The sequence below is a fragment of the Pollicipes pollicipes genome, unplaced genomic scaffold (genome assembly GCF_011947565.3).
Source record: "Pollicipes pollicipes isolate AB1234 unplaced genomic scaffold, Ppol_2.1 Scaffold_7231;HRSCAF=8579_pilon_pilon_pilon, whole genome shotgun sequence".
Classification (NCBI taxonomy): domain Eukaryota; kingdom Metazoa; phylum Arthropoda; class Thecostraca; order Pollicipedomorpha; family Pollicipedidae; genus Pollicipes; species Pollicipes pollicipes.
Genome location: NW_023597034.1, coordinates 18,004,490 through 18,026,472, shown reverse-complemented (window position 1 = coordinate 18,026,472; position 21,983 = coordinate 18,004,490).

The following is a 21,983-nucleotide window of genomic DNA, read 5'->3' as shown; positions in this document are numbered from 1 at the left end:
GAGTGACAAGGAAAATCGCTGAAGTTCACGGGAGTTTTATGAAGCAGCGACTTGCTTCTTACTTGGTAGTGGCACAATCAATGATAGCGCAACGGCGGCCAAAAGGGCGCCATTAGAAACCCAGGCTCAGAAACTGTGGACCCACCTCTCGGCAACACCAAAAGAATCCGCAAAAGTGAGAGTACATGTAACTGTCTTAGGAACAGCCGGTCCAAATTTAATTAAGCGATGTCTCGGAAGCCTTCGCCGCCATTTCTTTTCACAATTCGATTGAAACGGTGTGCACATCTCCAAATCAGAATTCACCATGCCCTTATGCTACAGAAGCGCCGAACTTGCACTGCTATCAGTTAAAACTGTTGAGGTCTTACTCGATCCCGCTATATCACGTATGATGTAAAACCAATAGCCTTTGCTGGTTTGTCACTATCTGCCTTTCCCTACATATCTAGCGGTCGTAGGATTCACTGCAGATCGTGCATCTCTGCCCATCTTTCTGTAGGAGATTAAGTTAGCATTGACTTGAGACACACCAAATGGATAAAGGAGTAAATAACTACATTTTGGGAGAATGCGGGCCACAAAACATTGCAGGTTACAAAATCAGAACAGAACAGTCAGAACCGTTTAGCGTGACGTGTTTTCGGTTCTGGATTAGTGAATTATTGGAACAGGCGCATTTCAGGGAATGTTAACAAGTCAACTCTTTAGATCTTTAAGAGGAGGTTATATTTATTGATAGGCACGACCAGAGCCCACACCCGCAAGACGAGTATCGTGTGAAGTCGATTGGAAATCCCGGGCCGGCCGGTACGGCGTAAGCTCTTGTAGCATCAACAGTGGAACATGCCAAAAGCAAAGTAAAGCAAATAGGTTTAACCATGAACCGTTGTAACCGTTCGCCTTTCCAGGCGGCCACTCGTGCGGCAAGACGGTCGCTCAACCCCGCCGCCGCCCTTCGATGACAAAGGCTGAGTATCTAGAGCACCTGGTGGAGGGACAGAGAGACAGAGGGCTGTCCGAAAGCCTGCGCTGGCCTACGCTCACGCTGTGGACGGTACGGCCGTCGACGCTACGAGTCGAGTGTATGCTCTCTGTGGTGTGCTACGGTGGCAGCACAAGCGAGCCCCTGCTGTGCCGAGGCTGAGGTGCGGCCGGATCCGCTTCCGGTCCCAGCGCTCGTGCTGTGCCAGCTCTGGACTGAAGACGCGGCCGATGTATGCACCTTACGTCAGTTGCCCGGCAGCTCGACGCTGGTGTGGTATTTCCTGACGCTGCATGAGGCGCCATCGCCCAGAGGCCGCGGTGGCCATGTGCCATGCGTGGTTATCCAGAGACTCCTACACCAGCTGCATGGTTATCCAGGAACTCTTACACCAGCTGCGTGTATATCCAGGGACTCATACACCAGCGGCTGGTAACCGTGTACGCGCACTTCGGCCAGGTCCCGACATTTACACAAATATTTGTCAGCGACCAGCGGTCTGATGACCCTGACGCCGCAGCAGCCAGCCGGCTGGGCCAGACGCGAGCGGCAGTGATGTCCACCACCGTGCAGCGTCTGCTGCTGGACCTGCCCCGGAAGCTGCAGCGTCTGTTGCTGGACTTGCTCCGGAAGCTGCGGCATCTGCTGCTGGGCTTGCTCCGGATGCTGCGGCGTCTGCTGCTGGACTTGCTCCGGATGCTGCCAGTGCCTGCTGCTGGACCTGCTCCGGAAGCTGCGGCGTCTGCTGCTGGACTTGCTCCGGATGCTGCGGCGTCTGCTGCTGGACTTGCTCCGGAAGCTGCGGCGTCTGCTGCTGGACTTGCTCCGGATGCTGCAGTGTCAGCACGGCTCACACACGTCTCAACAATCGCCCCAGCGAAGCGGGCAGCCCAGCCCCGTGAGAGTTGAACCATATCTGTCAACTGACGTCGGACAGGAACTTCAGGGGGTATGAGGCCACGTTGGTACAGAATGGTGAGATGTGGGATAGGATATGGGAGAGGGCCCTGTGGTCCCGGCTGGTCTGCCGTGACGGCGCCAAACTCCACAGCCTACGGTGGAGAGAAGCACGGCACGACGTCAGAAGGTCGGAGGAGTATGCGCACAAGCGCAGTTAGATTGATTCAGAAAATGGGGTAGCATGTGCCAAAGTCTCCTGCGGCACATGCTCATCATTCATGCCGACTCTAAGCCCTGCAGTTGACATGAACTTTATTGGAGAAAAGGGGAGTCTGCTTGTAAGTAGAACACGGCACGCTCGGCGCACATAGGCTAAAGCGAATGAATGTGTTGGTCGTTTCGCCGACGTTTTCGGACTTGGCGAATAAAGCGGGCTCCTATGCTTCTAAGTGTTCTACCTGTTGCTGTCTGATTACAGCGTACCTATGTTGTTTTAATGTGTATAAAAGGTATATTTTGCTGACATTTAGTGCCTTTTATAAAAGGACATATCCTGGATAACACATTTGCGGTAATATCTGTTCCTGCAAACTCCGTCACTCTCATTGGCGCAGTAGTGGAGGCCATTTGACGCCATACCCTCCTACCTGGAGGTGGAAAAACCCCGGGGTCCAAATGCCGAAGGACCCAGTACTTTTCGATGGTTTAAGATGCCCACAGAGCTTCAAATGCATCAAACACAGGTCCTCAAAGCATCATGGTGGATCCTAGCCTAAAAGCGTCCCCGAATAAAATACGGGACCCCCATCGCGACGAAGTGGAGGTCTGATACCCCGATTTAGTATCGTTCTCGACCGTCTCTGATTGTTTTTCAATACATTCATTCAGCTACTCAATCTTTCTCAAAAGTATATTGAGCTACCAGATTTATTGAGATAACCAGCACTTAATATCGTTAGTAAAAATGCATTAAATCTGTCTGGAGTATGGTTATATCCTATCTTCAACTTTTGCTTTTATCATGGCAACAGCCATAGGATTTATATCACATGAATTATTTACAGGAGTGCCGAAAACCGCGAAGCTTTCCCACACCAAGGTTCATTAGCTAGCTGACAGCTCATCTCCGTGTGGTTGACACCAAACCCGGATTTGGTCGCTTATGTGACACACGGAGCCTTCGCACTTCTGGGAAATGTGTTCTCTTCCGCAAAGAAGATGCAAAATAGGGAGGAAGTGCTATTTCTAGATTTTCGTCATAAAAATTGGGGAACCTCCTGCCCTTCTTATGTCAAAGGCGATAATCCAACTGAAGGGTGACAAGATCAAGATTTACTTTTAGAAGCACCGTGCAGAACTTTCTCTTTACAATCTGAGCCTTTATGAAGTTTATATAATCAACAGAGCTCATGCCGCATATCACACGTGCAGCCTAGCTATTTCGGCTGCACTGAACGGGCCTGTTCTGAAGTCGACGTGCGTCATAATCCGGTATTTTTGCTTTGTCCTCTGCATTGTTCGCAAGTGACAATGACGCGCAGCCGATGACTGGGGCCGCTAGCAGCTGGCGCGTCCTGCTAGTGTACCCTGTGACCCCACATATGATGACCTCGTCACAAGCGACCTTGTCCGCAAGCCTGGAATTGTTCCGCACGGCTCACAAGTCATACCCGAGACCTGTTCCGTTCACCTCACCGTCCGAGGCGCACTGCCGGCTGGTAGTGTCGTCGCCCGCCGCTAGATGCCTCTACCTGTTTGAGCTGCCCGCTGGGCGAGGCCGGCTGGTTGAGCACCCGCCGAGGTCCAATGAGGCGCGCCGGGCGGCGATCATGGCGTTAATTGAATCAGTTCCTTCACCTGGCGCTTCCGTGCAGCGAGACGGCACGGCGAAAGGCGACCGACGCCTGAGGTGCAGACTCGGTGAGACCGGGCGGCTGCCTCTGCCGAGCGGCTGTCGGCCACGGTCGGCACTGCCACCCGACGGGCAACGTCGACGTCGTCAAACGCTAAAGCATTAGCACAAGAACAACACAGGCATTAACATGCATAACATGCAGCATGCACTCTTGGTGTCAGGGGCGAATCCTGAAATTTGCTAGGGGGAAGCTTACTGCCAACGGTGTCTCTCCACCTACCACAAGGCAATAGACGCCGGAACTATCGCATTATGGGGGGAGGTGGCTATTGCATGATGTACAAGCTCCAGACTTCCGCAGGTGTGCCCTGCGTAATTCATATTCCCAATGCAATGCAATATAATCTGCCAAAATATTGCCGCACGTTAAATACATAGTCGTGCAAGGCTATATGCAGCTTAAGTGGGGCTGTTCGCGTATATATTTATCACAGGTACTACATTTATTGTTTGTTTTTAATGTGAAAGGTTTGTAGTCATGTTTTGAGACCGGTAACAAAAAAAACTAACTATGTATTGTGCGAAAAATCGAAGGATATGCACATTGCGCCAAAATTAAGCAACCTTCTGGTTTAAGGAACAGGCTACTGGTAATAACTTTATCGTGTTCGTTGTGGCAGTATTTTCATACCCTTACAAGCCATACCCTTAGGAATATATTCAGAGCATACGAACAGTTAGATACGCCTTATTTCTCTTTCCATTATGGCATGGTGTACAAACAGAAGCATGGTTTTATTTCAGCAACAAGTTTTTGTTGAAACATCGATGAGCAGTCAGTTTGATGAGCCTGCTCATCGATGATTCGACAAAAGCTGGTCACTAAAATATCAATACACCTCTATGTCCTCACCTGGTCATTATTCAACGTGGAACAATGCCACAGCATTGTACTCATGTATGTGCAAGTTTCCTCACAGCAACACTGAACAAATTATGTGAAAATTCATCATCATTCATCAATCAACTAACAAGAAATATTTGCGTGACATCTGTACACTATTTGCAAGTGCTAAATCAAAACAAAATAATGTGAAATTTTTAGCTTTTACATGTCGTTATCACAGGAAGCAGCAACGAAAACTCAACTTTTGCTTTGATGCAAGCATTCTTTTCAGTTGGCCGTCAATAATATCTCACACCCGACACTTTCGGCCTGTGATTCTCGGCTGCCGGCTGTGTCATTGTTTATTTTCAACAAACACATCTTTCACATCAAGCAATATGGCCGATCCGGTCGGCATAATCCGTCCGCTGAACGCATGTAGCGCCTTTCTTCCAATAACCTGACTCATCCGTCTTCAGCGGAGAGAACGGCCCTTTTTGCACGTCCTTCCCTGCAATCACGACCTTCGCGGCACGGTTTTTACACCGAACCGAATCAATCTGAGGCAGCCTGTGGCCCGCCGGAGCTAGGCTCCTGTCCAATCAGGGACAGACTGAAGCACTGAACGGGATCGGGGACGGGAGGGGGAAGGGGGGGGGGGGTCATAACCAATTGCTTCCCCGGAGGTGTAGCGAAGCTCGCCTGATATTTTTGGGGACCAATTTTGGAAATGAATCTTTGCAAGGTATTTGCCTCGGCAATGGTACGGATGGCCACCAAGAAGCGGTGTGTAACACAAAGCTGTATCGATGATTCAGAACGCGTGATTCAGGAGCCGTGTGACAGCCAGAGCCACCACCGGTGTCCCCACAACTCACAGCCACGTTCACAGCGATAAGGCTTCCGTGACCCGCCTGTAATTGTGTTGTGGGAGGCCGCCAACCGAAACAACGCTGCTTCCGCAGGTAGCAATTCGCACACATTAATGAACGTTTTAATAAGCATATTTCAGTCGCATTGACAGATGATGGGGCCCATTTGCATAATACGGTAACTTCTAGTTGCAACCGTGCATTTGTACCGGCGGTATCCTGCGCGACGAGCCATTGCATATCTTACGCCATACGACGGCGCCACACGGTTATGGCGCCCCTTCGACCGCGGACGTGGCGAGTAAGCAGGCTGACGGCTCTCCAGCTCGGCCAGAGGTCGCTCAAACGACACACATGAGCACTGCGGCTGTTTACAGCCTGACCTGGGAGTGGGTTCATGGCGGTCCAGATCCGCAAGGCAAGCGGATTGTCTATGTTTGTGTGCGCTGCACAGGATGTGACCTCTCTGATTTATTGGGTCGGGTGTTACCACATAGTTGGCCGCGGACGGCTTCGCACCATGCCCATCGTCTTCGTTTTAAGGGCACGCAATCATTCGAAATTCTGAAAAGCCTTCACAGAATTCAAACCAGCGCCCACCGCGGGACATGTTCTAGGCGATTGAATTGATCTGAATGCCTCTGCCTGAGATTGAGCTGAACTGTCGGCGTGTTTTACATAGATGGGCGCCGTCCGCGCCACCGAAGCGCTGGGCTGGAGTTTGAGACTGACGGGTGTGAAATCAGCTTCATCACACACCGATGGTCTCCAGATTCCTCATGCCAATTTTTTGGCAGCCGGGACTTCCGTCCAAAGCTGGCGGCGTTTTGCCGTCCAGGCTTGTGTATCCAAAGGATTGTGGTTAATTTGTATGCTTAGTATGCAAATTAAATTAAAACTGTAGGTGTTCAGAAGCCCGCATTAATTCATTTGACGCGTTCTTCCACGACTTATTGTCTCTTCGCTGCTCCCTTTGTTTTTGCACTTCCGGCTTGCTTTGTGTGTTTGCGCTTCGTTCTTTTGTCTCACATGTAAATGCTTTTTATCTTGTAACCACAGAGTTGAAAATGAATCATCTTCCTCAAAGCCTAAGCCACTCTGAGCGTAGTTTTGCTCATCTTCTCCAACGTTATCTAGTATGGTCGGTTTCCAGAGAGAGCATTGATCTTGAAGCGAAAATTTGGTGTAGACTACTGTGCCACCTCCACGTTCCTTGCTTGAAAACTGACCACTTAAATACACGGTTTTTCAAGGAGACCAAGGTTCGAATTTTACATACCCTGTACGATCCGAACTGCCTGTATGATTGCCCCTCTCTGAATATTGCAAATGTGTGGAGGGTGCCACGTGAAATGTGCATACACAACTCACGCCCGCCTGGCTGGGGCGCAACGCTGGTCTGGCCGCCAGTCCAGACTTGGCGCTTGTAATCTCTCCAGTACAGTCGGTACACGGCCGGTACAGAGGCCCTCCTAGCCGGCTGGAGATCGGCGCCTCCCGGAGAGCCTGCGAATGCCGATCGTCGCCTGAACTGGGGCGTGCTTCTGATCGGCACCTCCCGCACCAGTCGGCACGGTTAAGCTATGCACTCTGTAATCACCGCCGCCGCGCCCGCTCTAACGACGCTCGTTAATTAGCCCTAACCACCGCCTATCGAAGTCGGCAGCGGCCGCGCCACGACTGGCGGCAGGAGCACCGCTGCGGCCGTCGCGGCGCGCAGTTTACGATCGCGGCGCCCGCAGCCGATCGGCTCGGTGCGCCACTAATTTAACGGCGGCAATTCGGTCCGGCCGCCTGTAATTTTGCAAGTATTTCCATAACAGTTGCATTCTGCGATGACTTTTACGGCGGCGTCCGTAACTTGGGCGCGCGCCGCCGCGGGCCGGCAGCCGCGGGCAGCCGCCAGGTGTGTGTTCTGGATCAGGACGCGCTCCCGTCCTGGCGTAGGAATGCGGTACAAACGCACAGTCGCCCTGCCTCCCGTCTGGCGGCGGTGGGGCCGCACCGGAACACGGGTGTTGAGGGGGGGGGGGGGGGGGGCTGTTGGCACCCTCGAGGCGCGAGCACTGCTTGAGGACACATGGATGGAAAGGAGAATGGCAGAGGGACACAAGGCATAAGGCGGGGCGCAAGTGGGACCATGACCCGGGTGACGTGCGACGCATATTGCAGGACGCGCTGGCCGGGTCCGACCTTCCGAGCTGACGGCAATGGCTTGTAGACACGCTGTTAGTTATTCTACGAAAACGACTGAACGAAATATCCAAGTACAGTGGATGTTCATAATTGAATGATATCTACATGAACGTTGGGTTGCAGTAACCTGCTTTCTGGAATGTTAAACCGAATCATGTTTGGCAGCATGCCTTTCACCTGTGTTTTCTTCGATATTTATGTGAGCCTTAAACTAACGTCACAATTGTGTTTTATATATATATATATATATATATATATATATATATATATATATATATGCGTGTGTGTGTGTGTTCTCCATTTTATAACGCATTATATTGATAGACAGGTGGAGCAGAAGACAGAACGATCCAAGAGAGGTCAGATAAAAGAGAAGTCATCCTAGCTCACATTGCATTTATATACACACCTTATTATTCCCACGACACGCTAGGCAGTGCCCCATGTATGACACCATATATGTCCCATGTTCAGTGTCGCATACATGACATCATGTAATTCCAATGACAGACAGACACATAAACAATACGTGTCCCTCCGTTCTCCCGGTTATTTTACGAGTAATAAAACAATGAATACTATCTTATGTACAGTTAACATTGCATCGTATTGTGAAGCCGCTGGTTGGAGCGATCCTGCATTATTATTTGTTGCATAAATTCATGCCACAGTCACGACACACACTTATCAGTGACGCTCAGGGCTGAACCATAAGGCCGAAATATTCGCTCCAGCCCAAGTTAAGTAAACGTTAAAAGTATTGCCGAAAACAGCATAAGCGTACAAACATAGATTTCATATGTCACAAAAACTGCGATGATATGCGATCCCTTATCATAGGGTGTCACAGATAACACTTTTGGAAAAGTATGGGTGTTCATGACTAGTCTGGTTTTCAGTTCAAGTTTAGTTCAGTTGTGCCATATTTGTCAAAATTGTGAATGTTTAAATGGTGGAACGAAGAGCTTTACAATTCGTAGATTCGACCTGTGTGTGAAATATAAGTGGTCTGTCAAGGGGTTATAAAATGGGCATGAACATCGATTTTGACGCTTTGAAACAAAACCCTTAGCACTCTTTCACTATGCTCGTTCTGCATGCTCAACTTAAGCATTCAGATGATGGGCCCACATGAGCGAAGAGGAATTAGGGGTCGGGGCAGCCGTTTGCTTAACGGTAAAAGATTAAATTACGTCGCAATCTGCATTAAACAATCTTTTCGACAAACGTAGCTCGATGGTGTGCATAGAAAGGCAATGTGAGCTAATATGACCTCTCTTTAACACTATCAGACCCCTCTTGAATCTTTCTGTCCTCTGTTTTTACCGGGCCCATCAACGGAACAGAAATGCTAAGCCACGTGAAATAAATCCATGTGTGCTAATTGCATTGTATGGCATTCACGTTGCATTCGTTACCCAACAGCTCAATAAAGCGCCGTCTCGGTTACCAGTGGGCTTCCACCTTTTTGCAGAACTCATTGCATGGGGTGGTCCCCGTGCTAGAACGTAAAGCCGGCCCCGCTATATTAATAGTGAAGAAACATAGACTCGTCCAGGCAGGATCATTGCAACGCTTGAGACGCGAGGTCTCTATAAAAGATCGTGGAAGCAAAGGTTAACGCTGGAGCCGTCTGTTCAGTGATTACCTGCATGGAGAAGCTCCCGCCTCCAGCCTGCACGACCGCTGCTGCGCGGGCGGCTCGCGGGTGGCGCGTCGCGGCAGCTAGCACGTTCTCGTTTACCGTCACTTTTCTAAGTCACTGATGTTTCTTAAATTAAGTACATTCTCCTAAAACGCATACCCTTTCACTGTGCTTTTCTAAGCGGCACATCTGCTCGATGTCGTGATCGAAAACATAGAATTGGCATTGCATGGGCGTTGTATCGGTACAGCGTTATAGCTTTGTCTCAGGCGTCTAGGTGCAACACGAATAATGCCCATCTGTACAACGTCTCGCTCACCTGCAAACGAAATGGCTTACAACTACCGAAATCTAATAATTTGCGCCGCTTGACATAAGTCGTTTTGGGCAAAAACCCAATTCGCATCAACTCGCTGGTACTCGCTGAGCTGAACTCGCACTGAACTCGCACTGAACTCGCCTTGAACTGAAGAACCAGACTAACCTGAAACACTCGTACTTTTCCAAAAGGTGTTGTTGTTGGGCACCCTAATTATCACGGACTCCATCGGTGACACAAGATAATAACGATAATTAACATCACACGTTGGCGTATGGAGCCAAACCGGAGAAAGCAGCAAACACTTCCACACACTGTCAAAACAGGCGATAAGAAATCAGTGGCAAATTAGTCGTATCAGAGGAAGAAGCTAGTGCTGGGGACCACTGGCGGGCTTATCAGTTTTTTTTTTAGAAACTTGGCAATTGAGAAATTCATTACAGTTTGTCAAATTTAAACGTGAAACATGCAACATGTTTGGCTGCCGGTAAGTTTTACGTTAAAGTCATCGCTTGAACTTCTGGTTTTATTTAGAATAGTCGTACGCTGTTCTTCAGAATTTCGACAAATTCTACGAAAACAATTTGTCATCTCGGGCGGTGGTTTTTTACTGCTGTTATGTTAACAACAGCTGGTGTTGTTTGCGCCACCACCCTGCATACATTTGTTTGTGATATACATACTCAAAAGTCCTTGTAAAATTCAGATATCCGTTGTTAAAGACCTGGAACTGCCAGAAACTCTTCAGAGCCCCAGACGTCGATGGCTTCAAGGTCACTCAGTAACCAATATGATATATGGGGCGTTTCATTTGAAATATTTCAATTTTAAATCGCTGTGATGTGCATAGATATAGTTCATGAGCACTTTTCATCATAAGCTGCATATATTTTAAGATTTGGACACTTTTGGCTTTATAGTCAGAGTGCAATTGCTTAGCAAAGCGTCTCTACGACAGCTAGGCATGAACGCACTTCATCGAATTCCAGAATGACCCACAGCTACTGGTGCCTTACAAATGGCGTCTTCATCCTCTGAGCGCGTGGACAGAGGCCTATTTCCCTGGCTCCCAGACCACACCAGATCAGATCCAGACCCACACCCATTGGCGTATGAAAGACGCCAGTCTAAGCGTTCAAGAGACACCAGCCTAACGCAAAAAGCACACTTTTCAAGTCACTTACTTGACTTCTCAAGTCATGTAAACAGGATAAAGCAGCTTTGATGGCTTCAGCCAGTAGGTCTGCGTACAGAGAAGCCAGGGATGGGCCGCACACAAGAGCAGGAGGACCGCTCGCTCAGTGACAGCCAGGAAGGTAGCTCGGTAAATTAGAGCATTGCTGGATGTTAGACTCCTGCCCCCTGCCTGCGTCTCAGCCAGGGCTGCCACACCCATAGAAGCACCCAGCGTAGCCGAAAGTCAGGGGTGGAACATTCTGGACTGAGTGGTAAGGAGCAGAGCTGGATGTCCTGGAAAGGAGGCTGGATTCTGTCTGGTTTAAATGGATTTACATTATGCTTAACGCCTATGCTATATGGCTTGGATTTGTTGAACCATCCTCACTCTTTTAAGTTGCGCTAGCAGCTCTAATGTGAGAGGAGCAAGAACATTAGGGACGATGTGACGGGTGGGGTTCCAGAAAGCAATAAACCACAGCATGTGGGAGGAGCAAGGATATTAGGGGTGATGTGACGGGTGAGTTTCTAGAAAGCCATAAACCACAGCGAGTGTCTATCCTGCCGTGAAATTCTCACCTGCTTCGCCTAACAAGAAAATTGCTGCAACTGTTTCAGCGTTGTCGTCATTATTGCATTTTCTGAGGTAACAATGCCTATGAAGCATTTCAGGTCGGTTTAAAATACTCTGGGAGCTCCCCTTGGAGCGTATCTTCGGGTGGTGTGGACATTTTCCGCAGTTAAGAAGCTTCTGGGTATCTTAATTAAGTGACACTGGCAGTTAATGGGTCTGGCACAGAAGATAAGCGTTACGTTCGATTTAAAATTCAGGCCGTTTCGCATTGTCACGCTCCGCTGGCCTTATGCATAGCTAAATGTAGGCTGGCCCGCGCCTTGCTCACGGCAGCGTTAAAACCCCTCTCAGACGTGTCTCTTGCATTGGTTCGTGTAGCAGAATGACGGACAGGTGGACGGAAGGATACGTGGTCCTCTTTATTAAATTTCATGACAATAAGGGTTTTCACAATTGTTTGTAGTCTCGGTTTGAAATGAGTAATAATTATGCCGGATACCACAGCGCACAACATTCAAGACAAGGCCAGCTTAGTAAGTCAACAAATGTGTCGATGCCGTACTCATTGCCACGAAAATCATGCCTATAATATGTAGCTGATCATTCCACTTTGAGTTGTGAATTTGTGAGGAGACAAACCTTCAGTAGCATACTTAGCAATCCACAAACGTGGTTTGTTACACGTGCATTTAGCGTTTTTTTTTTTTTGGCGTGCCAAAGAACCCAGATCCAAATGGACGGCCGTCCTGGCAAACGGAGGATCCGCAGTTTTAGTTAACTTCCCGACAGACAAAAGCCTCGATAGCTTTATCTAGTTGACAAAATATTTATTTTAAAAATAGGCGGAAGACGACTTCCTAGCATCCTGTAGGGCTGTGTGAACTGCCTGTTCCCTCCCCTACTGTGTAGTGATGTTCAACTGCATTGGTGGACCTTGCATCAGGGAATAGAAAAGAGGTGCTTTTGGCAATGATCTGGTGCTCTCGAGCATAACACCTACTGGAGCACTCCCACTGTAGCCGTGCGGCGGCCCCAATGGGCCGTTGCGGCGCGTTTGGCAAAGATGGATGTGATTTACCATCAGATGCTTGTTATTGACGGCTCGCTCTGGCTGCAGACAGATGGCAGACCATCTAGAGGCCTGCTCGTTGGCGCGCTCTGGCTCGGGCGCCGTCCATCTCTCGTCTTTAGACGTGAAATAGGAATAGAAATAGCGAAGCAAATGCCTCCCGCAGCTTGCCGACGACCGTTCGCACACTTCATGGACTCTCGTTTGGGTGGCACAACGGTGTTAAGTGCTGGTGCCGAACACTCCACTAGCTCTCCGCTTCACTGAGTAGCTCCTCTCATGGAACAGCTCGGCGGTCGTCAGTACTGCCAAATGCACCTACAACTATTCTGACACCAAGCCATGGCTTTCTAACATATGTTAGTGTCGCCGTTTGTTTGACGGGTCTTTATCACCGTGACTCCAATGCGTCCTTTTGCTATTTTAAGGCAGATGCGGAGAAAATTTGATATTATTCCTACTTAATCTACCTCCTCGACGGCAGTCCGCCAATAAGACGGCAGTATTTCTGCGGCTTGCTGGATTTAACAGAGTCGTGTACTGGGGACAGGCATGTACGCGGTGCCGACGACAGCAGCACGCGGGCCTTTGAGCCATGGTGCTGCTGTGCGATGGGCTGAAGCAGGAAATCCCGCGAGATGACATCATAGCTGTCTTATGAGAAACAAAGTTGTTACTTCTTGCGTTTTATGTATGATACCTGTACTAAAACCAGGGCGCGTGCGCCAGTATTGGAAGGAGTTCGAGAGTGCTGTCACACATAGCTGTAGCTTGCAAAATAAGGATATATTGTTACGTTATTCTACTTGTTACACGCCTCATACATTACAGCTGTTGATCTGCGATTTCCCGAGTTAAAATGGCTGCTCCCCTTCAATTTTGGCGAGTCCCACCTCGTTGCGACGCCCGGCCGCCGACCCGGACCTGTCTTCGAACCGTCGTCTTCGGTCTTTGGCGGTTCGGCAGCTGTCCATGTTATTTGAGTGGGGGGTGAAATGGTAGCGAAATGGAAACGGTACAGAAGTTTACCCCTTGTCGAAACACCCAGCATGTGTTCTTTGAGCACGCTGCAGATAAAGTTTTCAAAAATGCGCCGCTTGTTGCTGAAAAGTTCATGGCAGTACAATCAGCGGCTGAAAAGCTATAAAGGCATGACTGGCCGAGCCAGGCCCCGGTCATGGGCCCGGGCCGGCTCGGCCGAGGAGTTACATCTCCTGTTAGTTGACGTGGAGAGCCGGGAAACCCAGCTCTCCATCACAGATCAGGGGCTCGAGCCCGGCCCAGCCGAGGAGTTACAACACCTCCTGCCAGCTGACGTGGAGACTCGCGAGGTCCAGCTCGCTACCACAGATCATGGGTCCGAGCCCGGCCCAGCCGAGGAGTTACAATATCTCCTGTCAGCTGACGTGGTGACTCGCAAGGTCCAGCTCGCTACCACAGTTCGTGGGCCCAAGCCCGGCCCGATGGAGAAGTTACAACATCTCCTGTTAGCTGATGTGGAGACCCGCCAAGCCTGGCTAGCTATCACAGATGCCCGATCACTGCAAATATGGCACTTGCTGGAGTACAATACGGCACCTTCTTCCCTATTGTGGGTCAGACCCTAAAACAGCCTGAGAACGGCGGATCCATGGTTTAGATACGGCAGCGTCTGACCGTATCAAGCATCGACTCCCAGCCGTCTATTATCGACTCCCAGCCGTCTATTATCGACTCCCAGCCGTCTATTATCGACTCCCAGCCGTCTATTATCGACTCCCAGCCGTCTATTATCGACTCCCAGCCGTCTATTATCGACTCCCAGCCGTCTATCGACTCCCAGCCGTGCCCTGCAATGCCCTGCTGTTTTAAAAACGCTGTCTCGTGTAATACCTGAACAATTAAAGAAACTCTCCGATGTACGGTATTCTACGAACTGACAAAACAAACGGAATGACAAAATTGAAAATAAGCATACTGCACTACATGTCATCAAAGGCTTTGATGGGAAACAAATAATCAGTCAGAAAGCATGCAAGGCACCCCTGGACTTCAGGTACTCCCGCCTTGTGGCAGCTAGGAAAAAGGCCCCGTATAGTCAAGGATGTATGGTCAAGAATGAAGAAAACGTATGTTCTCGGCAGACCGGAGTTTTCTGGAACAAAAGATTAGGAGAACATTTTACCCAGCAAATGTAAGTTCTCTGCCTGGTGTGCTGAGAGCGAGAAAGCTTGCATTAGAAACCTGTGGCATGGCAGCACTTGCATCAGCGAGAGTATCACTCGCCATGCAGAACTTGCATTCCATGGAGGGATTGATCTAATTCCAGTGGTTTGGTCCGCATAAAGCCGGCAAAACCGCATCTTGTGACCTCCGATCATCTCCGGTAAATCGGGTGTATTTCCACCCTGTGCTGAACCATCTGGTGGGTAAGGCGTCCCATAAGTGGTGGCCTAGCTCAGCCGCCGGTCCAGCTGGGGGTTTTCACATACACTACAGTTTGTTGTTAACAGCAAGTTTTGTTTTATTTGGTATGCGTACAGGCAGGAAAGGACGGCGAATTTTTGCGTTCAGAAGTTGTTGAAGTAAGAACACAGGCACGTAAAAGGCCATTTGTTTCATGTTTATACGTGAACTTTGCTGCGTTTCTGTTTACTTAAGAGCTTGAGAATCCTATGCTGTGTGTGCAATGCTTCGACTCAATTTAATTTAGCTTTAGTGCGGATTTTTGGTTTCTCTTGGCTCCTTTGAACACATTGATGTCCTCTCGTAATTAGTGAAATTAGAAGTCTGAATTATTTATTCTTCCCCCTGAAAAGATCAGCTGAAACTCCCCAGTGATTAATAACGAAATTGGAAGCCTGCCTTTTAAATGCGACCGTAAATTAGGATACAATCTTTATGAGACGCTTTGACGTATCAGGGAGGCTTGTACCAGCCGACGGCGCAGGGATTTAATCAATCAAGACCGAGACAGCGTGCGATATCAATGGACAGATGCGGGTCTGTGTCTCATGCGTGCATTCCCGTATTGCTGGTGTCAAAACCTTTACCAAATAGATGTTGTAAGTTTCTCCAGATTACCGGTGTAAGTGTAAATGTAGCACGGGCTTTGCGACGGGCGCTGCGGAGATATCGGAGGTTTGAAATAGGCTCCTACCATGGAGCACCAAAGGGCGTAACTTTCCATAACGCAAAGCTGCGGCGTCGCTGATCGTTCTATCGCAAAGGTGACTCGTTCGTCCTATGGCGTTGTCTTGTGTGGCGAACGGAGCGCAGCGGAGGGTCGCGGATGATTCGGTGGTGTCATGTGATCAAGGGCGTATTCGCGATGGTTGTCTTCTGGGGCATGTGACCCCCCCCCCCCCCTACTGAATTACTGCACGCATGAAAATATACATGGATGAATATTGACGTTTCGTTTAAACGGAATGATCCACATCTGAAGGCATTAATCTCACTTGTAGGAATTCCTATGTTTTTAAGTGCAAAACACTGCTCTTGACGATAAAACACCATTTTTGGGGGTAAATATGGTCCTTTCCTGGCCATCGCTTGATTGCTCCATGGAACATTTGTATGACATCGGAGTGCCTGCTAGACTAAATGTGCGAAATTGTCACGATAGCGGACGGGACGACTCACTCGTAGTACTTCAATATGTGGAGAGATAGCGTGCTAATCGCTTCGCATTTGCAGGGCCCACATATCGTTCTGTGCACATGTCTTGGCCCTTCCACATGGTTTTCTGGTATATTTGTTTGTTATTTTATATTTTAATAGTATTCACATAATCGATTACGGCACCATTCTTAAGTTATTTGATTCCCAGTCACATTTCCATTATGACTATTGTCAATATCCAAATTTCTGTACTATGTAGCACGAAACGTGATTCGTGTTCGAATTTTAGCCGCCCTATTCATCATCTTGCTCGTTTGCTCCTGCATTCTCGCGATACCCCGTTTACCCGAGGCGGGTTGCATGCGCCAGCCACGATTGGGCAGACGTATCCCCTGTTGGGAGCTCCCGTTCGGACGCCAGGCACATGCCGTGCAGAAGGTCATTGTGCGGGCTTACTCCCCGTGTTTGACTCCCAGGTGTATGTGGTCCTGCCCCACCGTTACATATTCTCCTTCATCCCATAGCCCTGAAATGATCATTACCGACCAAGCAAGAAACAGTAAGAGCAATCAGCGAGAGGACCCTAATCCAAGTAGCCAAATAATCAACAATCTATTCGATACTAACACTAACCGCATCACATCGGTTCAAGACCAAATGAAGTACGCTGATGCCAGAAATGGTGCTGACGTACGCCAGCTCCGAATAATTTGACAATCACATTTTCTTGCCCTTGAGCACTTTGTGACCACTGGGGTGGCAGTATCTGCATGACGTTTCTATGGTGGCGTGCATGCTTGGATGACCTTGAAAAAGTCTGCACGAATTAATTTGCACAAGTTCGTGAGCGTCAGGCTCAGGAGTAAGAGGGTTTTGGGCTTTTAGAGGGACATGGTTGTGAACTGCACTGATGATGTCCAAATCACTATTTCGGTTCATAACCTCATACAAATGTGGAACACTCCCTTAAAGGTAGGCACTTAACTAAATCGATCGAAAACATGTTATGTCATTTTCCGCCATGCAATAAATTTAGAGCGCCTACAGCACACTACATTGTGCTTTTGATATAAATTGTCGGGCCTTCCTACCTCCTCTTCAAATTCCTGCATATCCTCACATGCCACACGCAAAAACTGCTACTTTTTATATCCTGAAAACCTGTCCCGCCCTCAACACAGCTCTGAAAGCTCACGCCGCCCCGCAAAGCTAATTTTTTATGCTACGCGCAAACTTACAGGACTTTGGGGCTAAAAATTGATAAAAAGAAAAACAAAGGAAAGGTTTCGTTCCTGTACATACAAGTCATAATCTACACCTGAAGCCATCTGTCCACAGTGTGAAACAGTCCTTCAACGTAACCCAGCAAGGTGAGCTCTAAAGATTGGGCATGAGCTATTGCGCAGGCGCTTCGAAACATGACTCTGGTTATCAGGCAGTAGGTTTCGTTCATACTAATGAGACGAACTGAGACTTTGATGGAACGTTCGAAAATATCAAAGGGCTCTTTGCTCTCTCTTTAAGCATTGTCAAGATCACACAACATTTAATATAGCCAACTTGACAGGCATGAATTCCTGGAAAAAGTTGCATCCACTGAAAACACTTTGGAGAGTTAACTGGAGAATTTGAAGGCATGTTTGGAACGGACTATTAGCTCAGATGGGAAAACTTATTTAAACTATTGTCCTCGTCAGCGGTGTTAGTGCTCAGAGAACGTTTCGGCCGGTGACTTCGGTCATCGTCAGGGGTTTGTCGGTTCTGATGACGGCCTTGGGTGTTTGACTTTTTGTCAAGTACATATAGCTTCAAAGGCATTTGGACGCTCTAAGCTTTTAACCATTATCAGCCGATTTATAAAAAAATAGCATGAGTCCGTCCCGGTGGTTCAGTTGGTTGGAGCGCCTGCCTTCCCATCCACCCACCCGCGGCAGGGTGGATTCGAGTCGCTTTAGGGCGCTCGCTATTTGCTCTTGACAGGTATGGCTTGTGGCCGGTGGCAGCGGTTGCGCTAAAGGCCAGTTGACGTCAGAGGGCAGGACGGACCGTGCCGAGCATTGAGGCACGTTAAGCTTTCGTAACTAAATTCTGCCGTTGCCTGCGATTGCCCGATCGGATGAGGGGGGTCAGGGCTCACACAACAAGCACTGCTTAGCGTGAGCGCTGATCCCAGAAATCCATCCATTCAAAGGGCTCGGATCAAATTTATAAAAAATAAGGAAATTCACCGCGAAGGGGTCACGCAGGGTCAATCCCGAGTACACAATGGTGTATAACACAATATAGACGTCAGACAGATTATGTGATATATTCAAATGAGTGCCCAGCCGCTCATTCAGTGTAACTCAAGGAAAACTGCAAAAGGCTTTTGGAGATAGCTAACAAAGTCAACGAATTTTTACTGACGTAAGATACACCGATCTTATCTTACCACACCATGCACAAATCCAGCCTCACCATATCCTGCATGAGACTTCCTACACCAAAGCACGCAAAGCACGCACTCATGCAATTTCTAAAGGTTTTTGTAAAGGACAGCCTGAGAGGTTTGTCTTTGTAAGAAACTAATACCTTGTATTGCAAAAAAAAACAGGTCAAAACATATGTTTATTTCCTGGATAGGTACGATGACTAATTGACCAATGTGTTAGTAGCTAATTCATGCTCAAATCAGCCACATGGTCAATGACCGTGGCCAATAACCATTGTCACTGGCATGCAGTCGAAAGCGTAACATTCTTCATTCTCCCGTACTTAATTTTTTTTTTCTGTGAGGTTCGGCTAATCAGCTGATGAAGTCGATTGGTCGTAAGATGCAAATAAGAAACGGCTGTAAGCTGTCCCTGAGTATAGGTCAAATTCTGTCAAATTTTGTCATTCTCCGCCCGTGCATGTCAAACTTTGTCACTGCTACCGAACGATCTTCCGTTAAACAAATATCAGTGGGCGAGCCTTGTCCGTCCGTTTTTACTTCACAAAGTGGAGAACGGTGTGTGTGTTCTATGATCCCCAGTCGTGTAGATGTAAAGGCGCTAAAGGTTTGAACGAATTGCCGAAATGCTGAGTGAGGTCTCCTGTTCTGCCGTTAAATTTCGGTTTAGCAATGCAACAGCATCAGGCTCGCGATGCCGTAGAAGGATAAAACAGACTGTCTCTGTTTCTGTGTAAAACTGTTGTTTATTTATGGTGTCTCAGTGGAAGATAGCCCACTCTTTACTCAAGAGCAACGAGTGTATTTCCTGCACAAGAGCAGCTCCAGCAGGACAGGGTGGCACTGCACACGGCACGGGCCGCACTACATTGGTTTGTGCAGTATTTCCTTGTAATCAGGGGCATGCACATCATTTTAAGGCTGTCGCTGAGGGCCTGCGCACCCACACGACCTGTCGGCACTGGACTCCCTGCTGTAGGAACATTTAGAGCTCAAGGCCGCCTTCAAACCTGAAATGGAACACGTCACTGCTGACGAGATAGACAGGACAACCGACCATCTGCAGTAGTTCTTGCTGTTGCGCAGCCTGGACCGCCAGGGAGCCATCTGGAGCATTTTTTGTAGGCATGATTTGACAGATGCGTAAGCTCTAGATTATCAATGTCGTTGTTCGCGTTTCGCAATGAATTAGCTGTCAAATTCCACCACAACCACGAATGCGCGACAAAGGCGCTTTCCATTGCTGAGGGAAACGTTAGTCAGCTCTTATCTGGGTCACCACGTGTGTAGAAAAGCTGCTATATATTGCAGCTCATTTTGTGTACTGATCCGCCTGTGTTATCTCATGAAAAACCAGCTGACATGCGCAGACAGGCCTAAAAAGCGGAAAGATGGCATGGTGAATACACTAAAACATGACGCCGTTTGGTACATAGCGCTCATCCCGTTAAAAATAATGTGCTTAGATGCAAAGTATACCAACACATACCCGTCTTTGCTCCTATGCTCTGGAGGCTCAGAACAGCAGACTCTCCAAAAGGATACTTGGCGAGGATCCTACCCTCCAATGTTATAGTTTATTTCATGTCTGGTATTATTTTTCTCATGCGATTGAGTCTGATAATTCATTTATAATTCAGGCGAACAATTGAGTATTTCCCGCTTATTCCCTTTAGCCACTTGTTTATATGAAATAAATGAAGTCGTTAACAACATGGCAATTACACCTTAATATCTAAGATGGGCGTTTCTTGAAAGGGAGTGTTCCACATTTGTATGAGGCTTTGAACTGAAATAGCCACCTTGAAGATCATTCAGTACAGTTCACAGCCCTGCCTTTCTTTAGGCTTAAACCACTCTAGTTTCTCATCTACGCACCCGCGAAGATAAGCAGACTATTTCGAGGAGACTATTTCACGGTTACCCAGACATTCGTGATGCCATAATAATGTCATTCAAAGCCTGCCATTTTATTGACAATGCGGCGATCAAGACCAAGAAAGAAAAATACAGCTGTCGAGTCGTTTTCTGGTGTTCGTGAGCAGGATTTCCAGATAAAATGGTCATCAATAAGCTCTCAATTATTGTCGTGCAACGTGCGATGAGGTAAACAAAAACGCATTGAGGAGCATACTTACTAAATAGAGATTGTGTTGTATTGTGCAGTCTTCTCCATTTAATAGTGAACCAATAGTTCTAAGTAAGACTAATTCATCACGCTTGCTTCAATATCCTTAAGTGGAGAACGTTGCCATTAACTTAAGAAGCGTCGCATCCTAAGACTGTAGCATTGAGCATTACAGTACCGCAGCATCCACTTCTGCAAAATTTGGGTGCTGCTGGGATCACATTACCTTTTTGCTGCCAATGAATAGCTTGTTCACTGCCCAAACTAGAACATTACCCAGCCCCCAGCTGCCACACGTAAAAACATACGTTGATTTAGCATTGAAACCACTATCAGGTCATCATTGATGTGTCCCCTGCATTCTTCAATAGCAACCCAGTCCTCAACATTTATGGTTGGTGGTTGTGAATGTGATTGCATGAGAACTCCTTTAATTCAAACATCGGCTTTAGTGACTGGCGCGAAGTAGCCATAGATGATTCACAAGAATGCCAGCCGCGAGCTCCGGCCAATGGGTTGCCGTATACCTGCACATTGATACAATTCTGCCGCTGGTACTGTCGTGGTCTCTCATGCACACGGCGCCGAACTCATCAGACACCATCAGTGGTCTGGTAAGTGATGTCGGACCACTCAAGACTGCTCTGCGGCCGGGAACCGGCCCCCTCGCAGCCGGCGGCGTCTTCAAGGGCCGTCGCGCCAGATCAAAGAGTTCGCCGCGCCCGTTCCGATGGCTTGCTGGCACCCCGGCGGCCGTGCGGTTTGGCCGGCGGGTCGAGCTCTCGCAGCACCGAATCAGCAAACCTCTGCAAGTGCCCCATCCACGCCACCATACGGCAGCGATCAAAACAAGCGAGTCCGGCCTCTCCCCAGCAAACGGCCGCTAATGCAATCCAGCCACAATTTGCCGCACATACACCGAATTTATGTTGATTTTCTTTGTCCTCGCGGGCGCCTCCGCGCGCCGCGGAGGCGCGCGGCAGCCTCCAGGTGAACCACCAGCGAACATGTATTAATTTAATGCGGTTTTACAGCTGCGGCTGCGAGCGACGCGCTGTACACGCCATTGGATCGTTTGCACCCGCCGCCCGGCCACCGCGACTCTGGCTCTGGACACGTGACTGGACACCCCGCCTCTGGCTCCGCACGACTGAGCTGTCAAGCCGTCCGCCGCACGTCAAAACGGGACGCGTGTGCCCGCGTCACTTCGTGATGCGGAGTCGTGGGAGTGACCATGAAGACGACGTACGTGTCGGCCGGACTTGAACGAAGTGTTTATAGGTCAAGTGTACCACTTGTACAGTCAGCGCAGCAGTCGGGAGGATGACACACTTGTGAAGCCGA